This window comes from Carcharhinus amblyrhynchos, unplaced genomic scaffold (genome assembly GCF_965287045.1).
Source record: "Carcharhinus amblyrhynchos unplaced genomic scaffold, sCarAmb.v2.hapA scaffold_41, whole genome shotgun sequence".
Taxonomy (NCBI): Eukaryota; Metazoa; Chordata; class Chondrichthyes; order Carcharhiniformes; family Carcharhinidae; genus Carcharhinus; species Carcharhinus amblyrhynchos.
In genome coordinates, this window is record NW_027649782.1 from 4,437,641 (window position 1) to 4,457,683 (window position 20,043).

Here is a 20,043-nt window from a genome sequence, read left to right on the forward strand (position 1 = left end):
CTTTTGGGTGTGTTTTTAGCGTCCCCGAAATGCACTCTGCCTGCAGAATTTTGAGCAAGTCCGGTTCTCCCTGCACAAGCCTGTGGACGGGGCTTAATGCACCCAAAACCCTGCCGCTCCAATCAGAGCCTCCAACTGTGCAAAAAAAGCACAATAATAATAATGCTGCTTCCCTGCCGTATCCCTCCTGGGACGGATAATGCCTCCTCCTGGCCCCCATGGACATTGCCCCCCCCCCCCCCCCCCAATTTACTGATTCCCTTATTCCCCCCCCGAGACAGATCGTACCCTCCCTCTTCCCCACCAATCGCAGGCAGAGAGGCAGTGTCCTCCTTCTCAACCATCCCCACCTTACCCCGCACATACCTGCACATGGCCCCCCCCCATCTCCCCCTGACTCCGATGGCTGTATGATTCCTCCCTCTCTCTTCCCTGCCCCTAATCATCATAGAGGCACAGGTCCCACTCCCCACCCATCGCCTCCCCCCAACGCCCCCACCCCCCCCAACCAGCACACCTATAAGTGCTCACTTGCCTCCCCCTCAATGCTAACAGGCAAACTGCAAGTAACTTGCTGGAATACCCTCCCAAACTGCCTGCAGCCGATCTGCCCTAACAAGGGGCAACTCCATAAAATCTCCAAGGATGAACAGGCTGGCAGTGTAGGAAAAAAATGTCAGCGCCCAGATTCATTGAAGGCAACCTCAACAGGTTGTTGGATGCTGCAGAGGCAAGGCTGGGCCTCTTCCCCCCTGACAGGACACAGACCCAGGGGAGGTGACGGCAAAGCGGCCTAGGAGGCAGTCTCTGCCTCAGTTACTGCCATGGCACTGGCCCCTAGCACAGGAAAGCAGTGTTGCCAAAATGTCAATGACCTCACCTAGGCAGCAAGAGTGAGTGATTAACCCCGTCTAGCATCTTCCCCCAAATCAGCCCCAGATATCCCACACCCAGCACCCTACACGCTTCCAGCCCCTGACCCCCCTTTCCGCCCCCCCCAACCCCCCACCAAACAAAGAGTATCACTGCATTTGCCCTCTGCGGGCCACCCCCTGATGCTCTGCAGGAGTCACGCCATCATTTCTCCTGCCCCCACAGCAGAAGAATGCCCGTAACACTCGCGAGAGGGTGAAGACAGCGGGAGTGCATGAGTCGCAAAAACCCAGCCTGCAAGTGCAGCAGGTGGTCAGGAAGGCGAATGGGATGCTGGCCTTCATAGCGAGGGGGATTGAATATAAAAGTAGGGAGGTCTTGCTGCAGCTGTATAGGGCATTGGTGAGGCCGCAGCTGGAGTACTGTGTGCAGTTTTGGGCGCCGCACCTGCGCAAGGATATTTTGGCCCTGGAGGGAGTGCAGAGGAGGTTTACTAGGCTGATACCGGAGTTGAGGGGGTTGAGCTATGAGGAGAGGCTGAATAAACTAGGCTTGTACTCGTTAGAGTTTAGAAGAATGAGGGGAGATCTCATTGAGACGTATAAGATGATGAATGGGATGGATAGGATAGAGGTGGAAAGACTCTTCCCGCTCAAAAAAGACAGTAGGACTAGGGGGCACAGCCTCAAGATAAAGGGGGGGCGGTTCAGAACGGAGTTGAGGAGGAACTTCTTCACTCAAAGGGTGGTGAATCTCTGGAATTCTCTGCCCGTTGAAGTGGTGGAGGCTGCCTCGCTAAATATTTTTAAGAAGCGGGTTGATGGGTTTTTGATAAGAGAGGGGATTAAGGGTTATGGGGAGAGGGCGGGAAAGTGGAACTGAGCCACGACAGATCAGCCATGATCTTATTGAATGGCGGGGCAGGCTCGAAGGGCCAGATGGCCTACTCCTGCTCCTATTTCTTATGTTCTTATGTTCTTATGAGCCTGACCTCCGGGTCCTCGCCCCTTTGAGGAGGGGGTGCTGAAGCTGTCCAGAGAGGAGGACATCCGAGCTGTCAGCAACAGCGTGGTTGGGCTGGAATCGAGAAGTGAGCACCTGTCAATCCTCCACGAAATTTGAGGCAATTATTAGGGGGCATGGGTTTAAGCTGCAAGAGGCAAGGTTTAGAGGAGATGTAGGAGGCGTGTTTATCTACACTGAGGGTAGTGGGTAGGTGGTGGAAGGAGATACAATAGTGACTTTTAAGGGGCAGCTAGACAGATACCTGAATGGGAAGGGAATAGAGGGAGATGGTCCCCGGAAGGGGAGGGGGTTACAATTCAGATGGGCAGCTTAGTCGCTGCCAGCTTGGAGGGCCACAAGACCCGCTCTGTGACTTTCTTTGTGCTTTGTTCTATGTCCAATGGAGAAATGTCAAGCCACGTTCCGGCATCCCAGGTTCATATTCTTCTCCATCCCTGTCTGTGATCTGATTTGATTTGATCTATTATTAGTATACAGTGAAAAGTATTGTTTCTTGCGCGCTATACAGACAAAGCATACCATTCATAGAGAAGGAGAGGAGCAAGTGCCGAATCTAGTGTTACAGTCATAGCTAGGGTGTAGAGAAAGATCAACTTAATGCAGGGTAGGTCCATTCAAAAGTCTGATGGCAGCAGGGAAGATGTTGTTCTTGAGTCAGTTGGTATGTGACCTCAGACTTTTGTATCTTTTTCCCGATAGAAGAAGGTGGAAGAGAGAATGTCCGGGGTGCGTGGGGTCCTTAATTTTGCCGAGACAGCGGGAAGTGTAGACAGAGTCAATGGATGGGAGGCTGGTTTGCGTGATGGGTTGGGCTCCTGCCATGGACTTAAGCGTGTGCCGGAGCCTACAGACTTCCATCTGCTTAAGTGTCTCCCTCACCACCAAACTCCCCATGGGGGGGGGGAGCTCATTTTGTTCCACCTTTAGGGGAGGAATTTCAGAACATTGGGCCTGGGCAGCTTTACCGTCAAGTTCGAAGAGGTGAAAATTCCAGGGTGCACAGACGCCAGCGTCGGGGGAATTCCAAGATCTCGGAAGGTAGTTGGAGGCCATGGAGGTCAGCGAACACAAGGCAATGGTTTACTGGAGCTCAGTGTGGGATGAAGGCAGCAGAGCCTCAACAGTGGCACGTTTGCAGAGGGTGGAAATTGGGTGGTCAACCATGACAGCGTTGGAGTAAACACGTCAAAACGAATAATCGGCACTTCACTCATTGTTTTGGCTCAACCTGTTTGACATATTCAGTGCTTTGTTTGTTTGCATAAAGCTATCTCATCTTTGAGTTCATTTCAGGATTATTGATTTAGAACTTAATGTTCTTTTTGATAGGGAACTGTGCATCAGCGCATGAAAAGCTCTGCTGTTTGCCAGCATTTATTAAAGAAGCAGTTTATTTCATGCTACTCGGCGTGGAATGGTTAGATGTTGATGAGGTTTTGCTGAAAAAAAAGCATTCTTGTGAGTTTTGTAGCTTTTAATCAAGGTGAAATTAAAATTGAGCGAAGGAAAATGCAGAGTGAATGTTTCGGTTACTCCAAGACTGCTCCCTGACTCTTCATCAGGTCCACTTAGAACATGGAACACTACAGCACAAACAGGCCCTTCGGCCCACAAGTTGTGCCGATCATATCCATACCTACCAGGCCTGCCTGTAACCCCCAATCCCATTCAATCTAATGGCCTCCGTTTTGAGAGACTGCAGTTTCTGTTCATTGGCACTTGCGTCGACCAAACAGGCTCATCCGATTCGGGCCACTTTTTCATTATCCTTTAACCTCTGGGTGGATTTGCTCCTCTCTCCCATATCCGCCCCCCCACACCTCCCCTCCCTCACCTCCTTAACAACCCCTCCACTTGCCTGACCCCAGCTTTGTCTTTAACCTGTCTCTCTTCGCCCCCCACCCCCACCCCCCACCACCACCACCACATCAGCTGCCTCAACCACAATCTCTGGAATTAACTCCCTAAATCCCTCCATCTCTCCTTATTGAACATATGTCCACCCTCCCAGCTCTCTCCCTCCTTCTTCTTCCTCACACCGCGTTGAGGCACGTTGGGATATTTGGCACTGTACAAAGGCGCTATATAAATGTGAGCTGTTGTTGAAATCGGTGGTGGGGGGGGTGCAGAATTGCCTGTTCATTTATTAATTCTCGGGATGCAAGTGGCGTAGCTGGATGTTTCCCTGGGAGGGTGGCGCTGGGCTGCCTTATTGAACCAGTTGCTACAACTGAATGGCTTGTTAGGTTAGAGGCAGCTAATGGTTATCCACATTGGTGTGGGACTGGAGTCACATGGAAGTCAGATTGGGTAAGAAAAACAACCCTCCTACCCTGAAGGACATTAGATATTGATGCATTGGATAAACATTTACAGTACATTGCCTCTCACTCGCTTTTGATTGTAGATAGATAGAACCAAAAGTAACAACAAAATATTAGCTTAAAGTTTACTTGTTAGTGTCACAAGTAGGCTTACATTAACACTGCAGTGGAGTTACCGTGAAAATCCTCCAGTTGCTGCACTCCAGTGCCTGTTCGGGTACGCTGAGGGACAATTTAGCATGGTCAATGCGCCTAACCAGCACTTCTTTCAGACTGTGGGAGGAAACTGAAGCACCCAGAGGAAACCCAGGCAGACATGGGGAGAATGTGCAGAATCCACACACACATTGACCCAAGCCAGGAATCTAACCTGGGTCCTTGGCACTGTGAGGCAGCAGTGTTGACCACTGTGCCACTATGCCACCCAATTCATAGTTGACTAAAGAAGCTATGGATATCACTAAATTAATGGAAGAGGCTGTTGTGAAGAATAGTGATGTTACTGTTGACAGAGTTGACAAAAAGGAGGAAATATAGAATATATGGAGTACTGTGCGCAGTTCTGGTCACCTCACTACAGGATGGATGTGGAAGCTATTGAGAGGGTGCAGAGGAGATTTACAAGGATGTTGCCTGGATTGGGAGGCATGCCTTATGAAGATAGGTTGAGGGAGCTAGGTCTCTTCTCCCTGGAGAGACGAAGGATGAGAGGCGACCTGACAGAGGTTTATAAAGTGTTGAGAGGAATTGATAGGGTGGATTCTCGGAGGCTATTTCCCAGGGCTGAAATGGTCGCTACGAGAGGACACAGGTTTAAGGTGCTGGAGAGCAGGTACAGAGGAGATGTTAGGCGTAAGTTTTTCACTCAGAGGGTGGTGAGTGAGTGGAATTGGCTGCCATCGGTGGTGGTAGAGGTGAACTCGCTGGGGTCTTTTAAGAGACTTCTGGATGAGTACATGGGATTTAATGGGATTGGGAGTTACAGATAGTTCTATGGCCTGGAAGGTATGGATGTGATTGGTGCAACTTGTGGGCCGAAGGGCCTGTTTGTGCTGTAGTGTTCTATGTTCTATGTTCTAAACTAGCAAGAAATATAACGGAGTACTTTGATCAAGACTGGGTGGAACAACAATGCTCCTGTGCTGAAGGACATTAGATATTGATGAATTGGATAAACATTTAGAGTACACTGTCTCTAACTTGCAAGCGTTGTATATTGTCTCTCGCAGAGTTGACCTGCCTGGTTTGAATTTGAACAAAAGCTTGGCAGTTAACTGTTCCCTGCTGTAATCCTCATTACAATATCTCTATCAATCAGAGTCCACTTGCCAACCAATCAGCACTCTCTTCTCATGCAGTACAAATTGTTGTTTCCGCCACGGTTGGTATTCTTACGGTGCGTCCTGTTGAGTGCAGGACGAAAAGCTTTGACAGCTGGTCTTTTCTTTTTCAGTGGCCTTCAAGTTCTGTATTAGAAACAGCTGTCAGGTTGTAAGAACTTGCACAAGTGTTTAAAAAGGAAAGTGGCTAAAGTAAACCTGGGTCCCTTAGAGGCTGAACCAACAGAAGTTATAATCGGGTACCATACAAGGGCAGAGATATGAAACAAATATTTTGCGTTCACCTACACAGTGGAAGACAGAAAAACATACCAAAAAATGTATTTTTTGAGCCAAGAGAAAGAAAATCTAAAGTAATTAGTATTCGTAGGGTGTGGTGGGAAAAAATCACCTGATACATAAAAAGGTTACCTGGGAGAGAGACATTAAGCAGGCACTGACTTTTAGTGCAGGCAGCTACTTGAAACTAAAAACATGCAGGACAGATAGTTACTTAAAGTTAAACATGCAGGATTCAGATACTGCAGGAAGCCAGCAGAGAGCTTGAGGCACATTTAAGGTAAGGGCAGACCTAGGAAAATAAGGAGATTAGCCATAAATGGGAACGGGAATACATAAATGCAGGAAAACCAATTACTGTATGTATAGATTGAAACTAAGTCATTGATAGTCACTGATAGAGGAAATGTATCCATTCTATGAAATAGAATGCAATGTTAAATGCCAATGTCTGTATATGTCTGGCTGTGACGATGTGTTAAGCTATCGATCCTACCCAACTATAACGATGTGTTCAATGGCTAATGTCCGGTCTTTCCATCATCTGAAAGGTCTATAAAAAACCGCTCCTATTGTATCATTGAGAGAAGGTAGCTGTCCTGTACTGCAGAATGCCAGTGCCTTTTCTCCACGATAAATAAAACTGTATTGTTGCACCCCCAGTCTGACTCCAAAGTGGTAATTTCCCACAACAAGGGAAAAATACTAAAGAAAATAACAGGACTGAAACCAAAAAAATCCCTACGCTTAATAGAAACATAGAAACTAGAAGCAGGAGTAGGCCATTCAGCCCTTTGATCCTGCTCTGCCATTCACTATGATCGTGGCTAATTATCAAATTGAATATCCTGATCCCCCCCCTTCCCTTCATATCCCTTAATCTCTTTAGACCCAAGAGCTATATCTAATTTCTTCTTGAAATCAGACAATGTTTTGGCCTCAATTACATTCTGTGATAGTGAATTCCACACATTCACCATCCTCTGGGTGAAGGAATTTCTCCTCACCTCAGTTCTAAAAGGTTTACCCCTTATCATCAAACTCTGACCCCCTAGTTCTGGACTTCCCCCATCATTGGGAACATTCTTTCTGAATCTACCCTGTCTAACTCTGTTGGAATTTTGTAAGTTTCTATGAGATTCCCCTCTCACTCTTCTAAACTCCAGTGAATATAATCCTAACCGACTTAGTCTCTCCCCATATGACAGACCTGCCGTCTCAGGAATCAGCCTGGTAAAGCTGTGCTGTTCTCCCTCTAAGGCAAGACATCCTTCCTCAGATAAGCACACCAAAACTACACATGATAGTCCAGGTGTGGCCTCACCAACGCCCTATACAACTCCTGCAAAAAAGCCCGATTCCTATACTCAAATCCTCTCGCTATGAAGGCCAACGTACCATTTGCCTTCTTTACTGCCTGCTGTACCTGCGCTCTTACTTTCAGCGACTGATGCACGAGGACACCAAGTATCCACCTCTCAATTTACACCCATTCAAGTAATTCCTATTATCGCTACCAAAGTGGATAACCTCACATTTACCCACATTATACAGCAGCTGCTCACACACTCAGCCTGTCCAAATCACACTGAAACATCTCCACATCCTCCTCACAGCTCACCCTCCCACCCAATTTGGTATCACGTGCAAATTTGTAGGCAATATATTTAGTTCCCTCGTCCAAATCATTAATATGTAATGTGAACAATTGGAGTCCTGGCACAGATCCCTGTGGAACTCCACTAGTCAGAAAACTGCCTATATCCCAGGTTTGAGTAGAGATAGCTGCAGAGAGCATGGATCGAACGGTTGTGATCTTTCAAAATTCTCCAGGTTTTAGAATGGTTGCAGTGGATTGGGAATTATCAAATGTAATGCCACTGATTAAGAGAGGAGAACATAAGAACATAAGAAATAGGAGCAGGAGTAGGCCATCTAGCCCTTCGAGCCTGCCCCGCCATTCAATAAGACCATGGCTGATCTGAAATGGATCAGTCCCACTTTCTCCCCATAACCCTTAATTCCCCTGTCTATCAGAAACCTATCTACCTGTGACTTAAATATATTTAGCGAGGTAGCCTCCACCACTTCAATGGGCAGAGAATTCCAGAGATTCACCACCCTTTGAGTGAAGAAGTTCCTCCTCAACTCTGATCTAAACTGCACCACCCCCCCCAACTTTATCTTGAGGCTGTGCCCTCTAGTCCTGCTGTTCTTTCTAAGAGGGAAGAATCTCTCTACCTCTAGGAAGGAAAGGGAACACAGGTACTGCAGAGCAATTAGTCTAACATGAGTGGTTGGGAAAATACTGGAGGTTGTTATTAAGGAAGTTTCAACAATACAGTTAGAAAATCAACAAGTTCAACATTGAGTCATAGAATCATAGAATCCCTACAGTGCAGATGGAGGCCATTTGGCCCATCAAGTCTGCACCAACCACAATCCCACCCAGGTCCCATTCCTGTAGCCGCCTGCTAATCCCCTGACACTGGGGTCAATTCACCATAGCCTATCAACCTAACCCGCACATCTTTGGATTGTGGTTTATGAAAGGGAAATTGCGTTTGATAACTCTATCGGAGCTTTTTGATGATGTAACTATCAGGTTAGATAAAGGGGAACCAGTAGATGTAGTATATCTGCATTTTCAAAAGGCTTAAAGCGTTGCCCGAGAGGTTAATAAGCAAGATAAGGGCTCATGGAATATTGGAACATAATAATAATAATTACTCACGGGTCAATCATTTAGGATGGAGATGAGGAGAAATTACTTCATTTGATTTGATTTGATTTGACTTATTATTGTCACATGTATTAGTATACAGTGAAAAGTATTGTTTCTTGCTCTATACAGATAAAACATACCATTCACAGAGAAGGAAAGGAGACAGTGCAGAGTGCAGCGTTACGGTCATAGCTAAGGCGTAGAGCAAGATCAACTTAGTGCAAGGTAAGTCCATCCAAAAGTCTGACAGCAGCAGGAAAGAAGCCGTTCTTGAGCCAATTGGTACATGATCTCCAACTTTTGTACCTTTTTCCCGATAACTGGTAACAAATTTAAAGCAGAGTTGAGGAGAAACTATTTCTCCCAAAGGGTTGTGGAATTTGCTGCCCCAAAGTGCAGTGGATGCTGGGACAGTGAGTAAATTTAAGGACGAGTTAGAAGGATTTTTAATTGGTAATGGGATGAAGGGTTGTGGAGAGAAGACGGGAAAATGGGGATGAAGAGCATATCAACCATGATCGAATGGCAGAGCAGACTCGATAGGCCGAATGGCCGAATTCTGCTCCAATATCTTATGAACTTACGAAGGCCGTGCAATTGGTTTCAAATTCCGTGTTCTGATCTTACAGAGCATTAATTCTAGCACAAGTCTGACTGTGCTGGTGCCACCTGGGTAACAAAGAAGGAAGCTGATTGCAATGCAGTGTATTGTAATTCCCAGAGTTAACCATAGAAACCCTACAGTGCAGAAAGAGGCCATTCGGCCCATCGAGTCTGCACCGACAACAATCCCACCCAGGCCCTATCCCTGTACTTTACCTGCTAATCCCTCTAACCTACGCATCCTGGGACACCAAGGGACAACTTTAGCATGGCCAATCCACCTAACTCTAACTTTGGACTGTGGGAGGAAACTGGAGCATCTGGAGGAAACCCACACAGACACGGGGAGAATGTGCAAACACCACACAGTGGTCACGCAGTGACCCAAACCGGGAATCGAACCCAGGTCCCTGGAGCTGTGAGGCAGCAGTGCTAACCCACTGTGCTACCGATTAAACCCAGTTCCTGGAGTTTACTTTCCTTTACCATCCTTGTTAAATGCAGAGAGGCAGTAAGTTTTGGTGTTCTTGTAGCTGGGCACACCAGGCTGGAGCAGGTTTCACAATACGCAGAGCTAATGCAGAGGCAGAAATTTTCGACACAATAAGATGTCCTTGGTGCCTGAAGTGAGTTGCAGCTGCTTGATACTTCATGTGGAAGTGACCCTGAAGAAAGAGAAAAGGGGCAAGAACTATGTAGCCCGAACTAGAAAAACAAACATACCAGAACCAGAAGAAGGTCGGATCAACAGAGTGTCAGTAAGTGACTAATCAATCTTCTCCGTATTGGCGAGGAAAAAGAAATGAGTGATGCTTCTGGTAAAATACACCTACAGAAACACAAGAGGATTAATGTCATGGCATAATCTTCAAACACGATCCTAGTAAGTGTACAGAGTTGGTGCGAGGGGATTTACCCGGGCTGTTATAGTCCAAGCAGCTGTTGGAGTTACAGACAGTGACAGTTACCAGCTGGTTGAAAGCAGAATGTGAAATTTTCAGGGTGACTTCCCATGACAAAATTCGTGCAGGAAAATATATCTTTTGCACCTGCAGGCCCCCTCTAGATTTCTGAAATACAAACAGCCTGGCTCTCGGCCTCGGTCAGCTTGAGCAGAGACAGCCTGCTTCATAGCTTCTCAGCCGGGCTGCGAGCCGACAGAGGGGATTTAAACCCAGCAGTGGTTCGATCTCCCGTGACATGGCGGGGAGCGCCGGTCTTGCTATTGATTGGTTAAAGAAGGTTACCCACATGCCATATTCTCCAGCCCAAACGTTGCTACCTCTTTCCTTAAGGAGAACAGCGTAGTTATGGGAGATGAAAGCAGAGCGGGCTGGATAAACGCAACAAGTCTGGCAGCGTTCAAATTCAATTCCAGCCTCGGGTCACTGTCGGTGTGGAGCCTGCACATTCTCCCCGTGTCTGCGTGGGCTTCCTCCGGGTACAAAAACAAAGAGCAAAGAACAGCACAGCACAGGAAACAGGCCCTTTGGCCCTACAAGCCTGCGCCGCCCATCTTAACACTCAGTGAGTGCCTTATTCAAGTCTTTCATCGATCGTCGATGATTTTGTCTACCTCTAATGGACTCCGCAATAAAGGGGGTACAAATTTAGGGAATTATACGTGCGCCAGATTAAGGGAGATCCAACTCTGGGACAATTTATTGACACCAATCAACCTCAAAAGTACGTTTTTGGGACATGGGAGGAAACCGGAGCACCCGGAGAAAACCCACGCAAGCACGGGGCACTCCGGTTTCCTCTCACTGTTCAAAGATTAGGTGGATTGGCCGTGTTACGTTGACTCTTAGTGTCAGGAGGATTGGCAGGGTAAATACGTGAGGTTATGGAGATGGGGCCTGGGTGGGTCAGTGCACTCTCTAAGGGCCGAATAGCCTCCTTCTGCACTGTAGGGATTCTGTGCTTCTATGATCCGTGGAGAGAGAAGCAAAGTTATCAGGGGAAATCTTACCGTAAAATGGCAGAATATTGGTTCCGGGGAGAAAATTGGCATATTTCTCTCCCTGTCACAAAAAAACAGCTGGGTAAGTTTCACTCTGCCACATGGGGGTGGGGAGGTGTGTGTGTGGCGCAGGGGGGGGGGTGGGTGGGCCGCATTCAATACATTGGCAAAGCCTGGCTGCACCGAGATCTGGGCGCTATGTATAAAGGACAAGCCGATCAAAGCAAAAAAGTAACCTCCTCCCTCACACCACCAGCAAGGTCTCAGGGGGCTCTCCCCCCCACCCTGTGAATAGATTCACAGAACATATAGAAAAACTACAGCACAAACAGGCCCTTCGGCCCACAAGTTGTGCCGATGATATCCCTACCTACAAGGCTTACCTATAACCCTCAATTCTATTAAGTCCCATAGAATGTAGAATTCACCTCCTGCTCCTCCCAATCAGAGCCAGCAATCACCATACCCCCCCCAACCCCCAACAGTCGGTGCCAGCAGCACCCCCCCTTTCCCAAAGACATCAGATCCCACCCACCCACCCCCCCACAAGCACTCAGGGCCTGCACCCCTCATCCCACCAAAATCCATTGTTAGTCAGCACCCCCATTTACCACGTCCACCCCTGCCCGCTGCCACATTTAAATGAATCCCTGACCTCACAACCCCCTCTTCTCCCCACCAATGAGGCTCCCACTGGCCCGCCCCAGCATTGTTCCCTGGCACAGGCTGACATGGCCAGGTTGGCATGGGCATGGTTCCAACTTGGCAGTGCCAACCTTGCCGGGAGGTATTGACAAGCCCCTGCTTACTCATGTCCCTCTCCCCTGGGGGGCTCTATTCACCTTTATATCACCTGTGGTGGGATTGGGGGGGGGGGTGTAGATCCTCATCTCAGGTTCATGTCTTGGATGGAAAGGGGTCAATAATTGGTGTGGGGGGGGTGCTCTTTAAGTAGATGTAAATAATTTCAAATATATTATAATGAGGTGAATCTGATGATGTCGCCGGCAATTGGGTGGCGAAAGCTGGAAGTCACGATCTCGTTGGCGAGATTCATGGCTTCCAGATTTTGCCGAATCTTTAGCCCTCACCAGCATCCCCACAGACAGTGAATCAGGGCTCAAGAGTCTCCCAACATTTGGAGTCTTTATGACCTGTCAGGGGAGGCTGGGAAACGGGAATGTTTTGAGATATGTCATGTTAGAGGACATGGGTTAAGGGTGAAGGGGGAAAAGTTTAAAGAGAATATTACTGAGGGGGCGGGGGGGGGCTTCTTCGCACAGAGTGTGGAATGAGCTGCCGGATAAATGCGGGGTCACTTTTAACATTTAAGATAAACTTGGACGGGTTCATGGATGAGAGAGGTGTGGAGGGATAGGGTTCAGGTGCAGGTCAGTGGGACTAGGCAGAAAAATGGTTCAGCAACAGACAAGAAGGACCAAAAGGCCTGTTTCTGAGCTGTAAATTTCTATGGTTCTATGGTCATTGGGATACAAACTCTATGAAAGTATCAAAATGAAATTAAATGCTTAGATCTCGTTATTTTTAGATCTGGAGTAAGTGCATATGTGGAGTGCTTTTCAGTCTGTGAGAGAGCATCCTGTAAGCAAGACCTGTTTCACACGCGCTCCTGTTTTCATAGTAATTTATGTTCTTGCTGTCCTGTTGAATTACTGTGTTAAACTTTATTACTTTATTAGATAAAGGACATTCTTCTTATAAACAACGGGCAGGATTATCCATCCGCGCTTGCTCCAAGGTTGGAAAATCCCATCCGAGGTCAACAAACCTTTACATGGTTCATGTCCCATCTGCTACAATTCCTGTGAGCAGGCCAGATGGGAAAATTCCTCCCAAGGTATTTAGCTTAACTTATTTTGGTCTCAAATTTCCTCATCTTCATCCTTATTTGTCGCTTGACCCCACACATTATAATTAACTCTGTCCTGAGTCTTTCTGGTTAGGTAGAGGCTGGTTGATTGCGTTGTTGATTATAATGTTCCGTTGTGGGAATTACGGGAATCTCTCGCTGCTGAAAAGATTTGTCATGTGTCAGCGTGGGCTTATCCAGTGTTTCCTCACTCAAATCTTTTAATTAATTCTCTTGGCAAAACCCTTATGTCCAGCATCTGGAGACGGTATGTTATTCAGGTTCGATCCAGTGACCGCAATATGCCAGTGTAGCAGCCTTGCCCTTATAGTGCATGGCTGACAATGCAGAGATCCTGTAACATCCCAACTATATTCGGGGTTTAACCAGAAAGAAAAAGATGTGATTTGTACACGTAGATTCAAAATGACAACAATACGGGGCGCGGCACGGTGGCAGAATGGTTAGCACCGCTGCCTCACAGTGTCGGGCACCCATGTTCGATTCTTAGTTTGGGTCTCTGTCTGTGTGGAGTCCGCATGTTCTCCCCGTGTCAGCATGGGTTTCCTCCGGGTGCTCCGGTTTCCTCCCACAGTCCGAAAGACCTGCTGGTTTAGTGGATTGGCTAAATTCTCCCTCAGTGTACCCAAACAGGGACAGGTGGTGACTAGGGGATTTTCACAGTAACTTCATTGCTGTGTTAATGTAAGCCTGCTTGTGATTAATAAATAAACTTTAACTTTTTAACAAGGTTTATTTGTTGATTGTACAGAGTAGGAACTGAAACTAAACAGGAGCCTGTGAAACACTCCAACGACATCACCATTGAATCATGTGACCGGCTCTTAAAGCTATCATGCAACCAATTAAATATGTAAAGGATTTTTTTCACTCTACTCTCACTAGAAAATAAATGACTATAGAAGCTGTTGCATCTTTGTCATATAAAACACACTCATTCCCTGATGCCCTTCAGGGTAAAGAACCTGTCACCCTTACCCACTCTGGCCTACATTTGGCTCCTGCCCCACATCACATGGTTAACTCTGGGAGATCATTAGGGATTGACAAGAAGTGATGCCTTACTAGTGTTGCTCACACTCCATGAACTGACCGAGTAGCAAGTACTGATATCAGCGATATCACCTTCCAGTGCTAAACGCTGACTGTGTCAACACCGGGGTGTCTGAGCTTGGAATAGCTAAAGAGATCTGGCTTTTGATTCTGATATTCAGACATGCAGGTGCCTTGAGCAGGTAAACTGAGCCTTTTCTTTGCCCAGAAGCGCAGCATTTGTCAATCACAACCCATTTTCAACAACTTCGTCCAGACACCGAATGGGAAACCAGGAGGAATTATGATGATACGGTTATGGGTGGACTGAGCAACCAGGGTGGATGGTTCCAACGAGGGCAAAAACGGGCCAGCGGGAGAGGGGGAGAGTTGGCGAGTGGAAGGGCTGGTAGTCAGAAGTGGTGGGGAGGAAAGTAACAAGATGGGGGTGGGGGCGGGAACTGAAGTGGTGAATGAGTCAGTGAGTGGGAGAGAGAGATGGAGTGTGGAGGAGGGTGTGAACGAGAGGGAAGAGACGAATGGGAGAGGGACTGTGAGTGGGCGAGGCCGAGAATGGGACGGTTGGTGGGGGGGGGGGGGGGAGTGGTGAACGAGAGAAACAGTGAGTGGGGAGGACGGATAAAGGAGGTGGCAAATAGGAGGGAGGTGGCAGTTCAGAGTAGATCCACTGGGTTGTATCCTGGAGGAAAGAGGTTGTCTTATGAGGAAAGGTTGAGCAGGTTGGGTCTAAACCCATTGGAGATTAGAGGGGATCATATTGAAATGTGTAGGATTCTGGGGGGACCTGACAGGATGAACGCTGAGAGAATATCTATCCCTCCAGCAGGGTGGTGGGGGGCAGGGAGCCGGGGGAGGAACTAATCTAGAACCAGTGAAACACAACCTAAAAATAAGGGATCTCCCATTTAACACAGAGGTGAGGAGGAATTCGCTCTCTCAGAGGGCTCTGTTTGGAGTTCTCTTCCACAGAGAGCAGTGGAGACTGGGTCATTGAATATTTACAAGGTTGATTTGGACAGATTATTGATTCAGAGTTAGGAGTCAAGGATTATGGAGGACAGGCAGGGAAACTAAGATAAAGCCAAGGTTAGGTTAGCCACGATCTTCTTAAATGGCATAACAGTGTCCCTAGAATCATAGGATGCCTACGGTGCAGGAGGAGGTCATTCGGCCCATCAAGTCTGCACCAGCAACCATCCGACCCAGGCTCTATCCCCATAACACCATGCATTTACTGTAACAAGTGCCCCAACACTAAGGGGCAATTTAGCACAGCCAATCCACCTAACCTGCACATCTTTGGACTGTGGGAGGAAAGTTGTGAGGTTTGCAAAACCTCCCTACTGTAATGTCTGGAGACAATACACAACCTGTGATCAGTGCACCTTCCACTCACATTGTTGGCCACTTTAAGACTTGAATAGCAGGTTAGGTGTAAAGATTGGCATTCTAATCAGTAATCTGTAAACTGTCTGTGCTGTTATGTACTCTGTCTGAGGCCAGAACTCTCCATTCACGAAGAGGTTAACCCCGAAAGCTTGTGAGTTTACTATCAAATAAATCGGTTGGACTTAAACCCGGTGTTGTCAGACTTCTTACTGTGTTTACCCAGTCCAACGCCGGCACCTCCACATCATGAGGAAGGCTGAACAGCCGGAGGAAACCCATGCAGACACGGGGAGAATGTGCAGACTCCAGAGGATAGGTTGATGGGCTGATGGGTCTCCTCCTGTTCCTACTCTTTTACCCTCTGTAATATCTGAATTTTGTTCCTCACTGGAGAAGGCTGAGAATGTGCTTAGCTCCAGGCCAACATCCGCATCTATTTATATTTTATGGAAAGTGAACAAAGACAGTGTGAAATTCGACAGCGTGTTATTAAAGTGTTTACTAAGAAAGGTTTTCAACCCCTTCTTGAGTTCCTGAAAGACTAGCATTCAGTGATAAGGAGCACTGGCAAACATCAGACTACTGTGTAATCCGAACTTTAAATGGAAGATATTAGACAAGTATTTCTGAAAAAGTTCTTGTGGGAGTAATAGTGTAACTACTGTATTCATTCTATGAGTTTGACTATGCTGTGTTTCCATTACTCTACCTAACAACGTCAATAACACCAAAACAACACAGGCATTATAGGCAACAGCCCCAGATGTTTGTTCTGGGTGTGGGGAGGGGAATGATTCTTGTACCCGATTGAGCAGACTGGACATGCACCTGATATTGAGCCTTAGATAACAGAGACCCGTGAGCTCTGAGCACCCAGAATCATAGAATTCCTACAGTGCAGAAGGAAGTGATTCAACCCATCGAGTCTGCAGCAATTCTCTGAAAGAGCATCCCGCCAACCCACCTCGCCCTATCCCCATAACCTCATGCACCTCATGGCCAATCCACCTAACCTGCACATCTTTGGACTGTGGGAGGAAACCGGAGGACCCGGAGGAAACCCACGCAGACACAGTGAGAATGTGCAAACTCCACACAGACAGTGACCCGAGCCAGGAATCGAACCCAGGTCCTTGGCGCTGGGAGGCAGAAGTGCTAACCTACTGGGTCTTTAAGGACTATGGATTTTGCTAGTTAGTTAGTTCAACCAATGTTTAGGACTCATGTAGACTTCATTCACATCAATCTTGCACAGGGGACCTTGAAGGTTTCAGTGTTAGGTCTCTTGGTAGTTATAGGATGGATGTCAGAGGTAGATTCTTTACTCAGAGGGTAGTAAGGGCGTGGAATGCCCTGCCTGCAGCAGTTGTGGACTCGCCAACTTTAAGGGCGTTCAAATGGTCAGTGGATAGGCATATGGATAACATTGGAATAGTTTAGGTTAGAGGGCCATTAGATTGGTTCCACTGGTCGGCGCAACATCGAGGGCCGAAGGGCCTGTACTGTGCTGTAATGTTCTATGTTCTATGTTCTTCTTTGAATGTGCAAAAGATCTAACACCTGATTCAGGAGAGCAGCTTGGACACCTATTTTCACATTTACCAATAACAATGGGTGCTACATTCCCGGCCCGGAATGAATGTGATCCATTGCCGCCAGTTTGGAGGCCAGTTTTCCATTACCAATCACCTGTTTATTAACAGAGCTGGTTGAGTCCTGTCTGGTGGTTACAGACTGTGAATCGATCCCGACTCTATTGACTGCTGGCCCGAGTGGTTTTAACTCTGCTTCTCCTTTCCTATTGGGCAAGCCTCCACTTGCCTAAGAGGGCAGTTCATATTCTACAAGGGTCGATTGAGGGATCTACTAATGATTCCCCTTAGACATCATAACATCCCTCCCCCTGTAGGTCTGTTTGTTCCCTCGCATCCTTCCACAGAGGGGATCTTCCCCGCTGCTTAGAGATCAGTGTCGCTTTGGGTGGAGGCCGGACTGGATGAGGGGATGTGAAGTGGATGGGGGGGACCTTTGTTTTTGGAGAGAATGCCACAAACCCACTGTCTCTGGCTCCACTTTGCTTCCGTTGGGGTGTTAGTCCCCTCTGCTTCCATATCGGAGTCCGTATCACTCAGAGGGGCTGTTGTGTGGCAGTGGTCACCCCCTTTGCTGGTAATGAGGCTTGCGCTGGCATGGGCTCCTTACTCCGGAGATGGTCCTGGTATTTCCTGACAATCTTGCCCCGTACTTGGACCCAGGATGGAAGAGTCAATTATCAGGTTTAAGATGCGAGGGGCAAGGTTTAAAGAAGATGTACGTGGCAGATCTTTTACACAGAAAGTAGTAGATGCCTGGAACTCATTGCCAGGGGAGGTAGCGGAAGCGGATATGGTAGTGACTTTTAAGGGGTATCTTGACAGATACATGAATAGGATGAGAATGGAGGGATATGGTCCCCAGAAGGGTAGGGGGTTTTAGTTCAGTCAGACAGCACGGTCGGTGCAGGCTTGGAGGGTCGGAGGGCCTGTTCCTGTGCTGTAATTTTCCTTGTTCTTTGTTTTATATCATTTTCTCCATTATAATCCCAGGGACCCAACTGAGGCCAGCCCCAATGTTCCTCCTGTGGACTGGGCGCTGGTTTTGAATGTTTTGTCCCTCTTCAAAAAATCATGGTTCTTCTTCTGGATCTCCTGCAGGGACTCTACCCTCCCCACCAGGTTTGGGAAAAGTCAGTTTAATCTTGTCCAAAGACCCAGTCCCGTTAATAATTCCATTGGGGGCGATTGCTGTCGCTGTGTGAGGGGTGGTCCCGTAGCTGAATAAAAATCGTGCCAGTTTGATCTCTATGGGCATTGCCAGTTGCTTCTTCATAGAACATAGAACACCACAGCACAGACAGGCCCTTCGGCCCACAAGTTGCGCCGATCATATCCCTACCTACCAGGCCTAACCCTCAATCCCATTAAATCCCATGTACTCATCCAGAAGTCTCTTAAAAGACCCCAGCGAGTTCGCCTCCACCACCGCTGACGGCAGCCGATTCCACTCACTCACCACCCTCTGAGTGAAAAACTTACCCCTGACATCTCCTCTGTACCTGCTCCCCAGCACCTTAAACCTGTGTCCTCTCGTAGCGACCATTTCAGCCCTGGGAAATAGCCTCCGAGAATCCACCCTATCTATTCCTCTCAATATCTTATAAACTTCTATCAGGTCACCTCTCAATCTTCATCTCTCCAGGGAGAAGAGACCGAGCTCCCTCAACCTATCTTCGTAAGGCATGCCTCCCAATCCAGGCAACATCCTTGTAAATCTCCTCTGCACCCTCTCAATAGCTTCCACATGCCGAGATTAAAAGTCTGCACCGCTTGTTCAGCCAGCCCATTCGATGACGAGTATATGGTGCTGTCCTAATGTGTTTGATCCCATTAGAAAGCGTGAAGATCTGAGACTCGGTGCTAATGTAGGCAGCGCCATTGTCAGAAACCAGGGATTCAGGTATCCTGAAGCATTGTCATAGTTTCTCAATAGTAACATGGGAAGTGGTGGAGCTCATGTACCTCTAACTATTTGGAATGCGTGTCAACCACGATCAGGAACGTGGAGCCCAGTAAAGGCCTGGTGAAGTCTACATGTAATTGTGTACAGGGTCTACCAGGCCAATCCCATGTATGTAGGGGAGCTGAGGAGATGAGTTTCTGATTCTCCTGTTGAGCCAATTCAGTGAAGTCTACATCAAGGCTGGGTCACCTTACATAGCTCCGGGCTAGCAGTTTCATCTTCGAAATCCCAGAGTGGCTATGGTGTAATTCCATAAGTGTCGGACGTCACGGTGGGCAGGGAACGACACAGGAGCCCCAGAAGATGAGCTCGTCTTTCTTTGTCCAGTCATATTTCATTTCACCCGAGGGCTTTCCTCGGAATCCCTCATAGAATACAGGATCGTGCTTTTCACTGGGACAGGACTGGGTCCCTTTGCGTCCTGTCGCCAGGGATGTTGGGATATTTTACTGATGCTATCGCTCTCGGCTGAGAGTTAAATGCTTCCTGAGGCCCCTCCCCGCAATCGGAGGACACTGCTATCTGACGTTCCCTGCAGTTCCCGAGCTCCTATCGCTGCATTCTCCAGTGACAGTGCTATCTCACTGGCCTTCTTTAGATCCAAAACGGGATTTGCCAAAAGTTTTTCTTGGACTGTCACAATGTTAATTCCACGGACCAGCCTATCTCGCAACATGTCACTCAGGGCTGGCCCAAATTCATTGGTGCTGTGCCAGTTTTTGAGATCTGATTAGAAATTTAGTGATAGATTCCCCAGGGGAGCACCCTGCTGTGTTAAAGTGGTAGTGCTAGAGTATGATGGAAGCTTTTGAATCACAATAGCTTTTAACCAAATCCATCAATTTGTTAAAGGTTTTGTAGTCAGGGTTAGGTTTTGGTTACATTGAAGGTTGCTTATGATCAATGGGATCACTTTCTGCTTCTCATCCCCCTCAAACCTGTTGGCTTGAAAGAAGTAACACATGCACTCTGGGCCCAGACTGCTGTATTTGCACCATAGGCTCCCAGTTTTCCAAATT

General features: G+C 47.6%; 1 protein-coding gene across 1 annotated transcript in view; it reads left to right on the forward strand.

Annotated features, from left to right (window-relative positions):
* Nucleotides 1–9,837: 9,837 nt before the first annotated feature.
* The window catches only part of LOC145335785 (proproteinase E-like), a 110,747-nt gene continuing 100,541 nt past the window's right edge, over nt 9,838–20,043 (forward strand). Inside the window, exon 1 of the mRNA XM_080181515.1 lies at nt 9,838–9,928. The gene's annotated coding sequence lies outside the window, so the exon portion shown is untranslated. The remainder of the gene's footprint in view (nt 9,929–20,043) is intronic.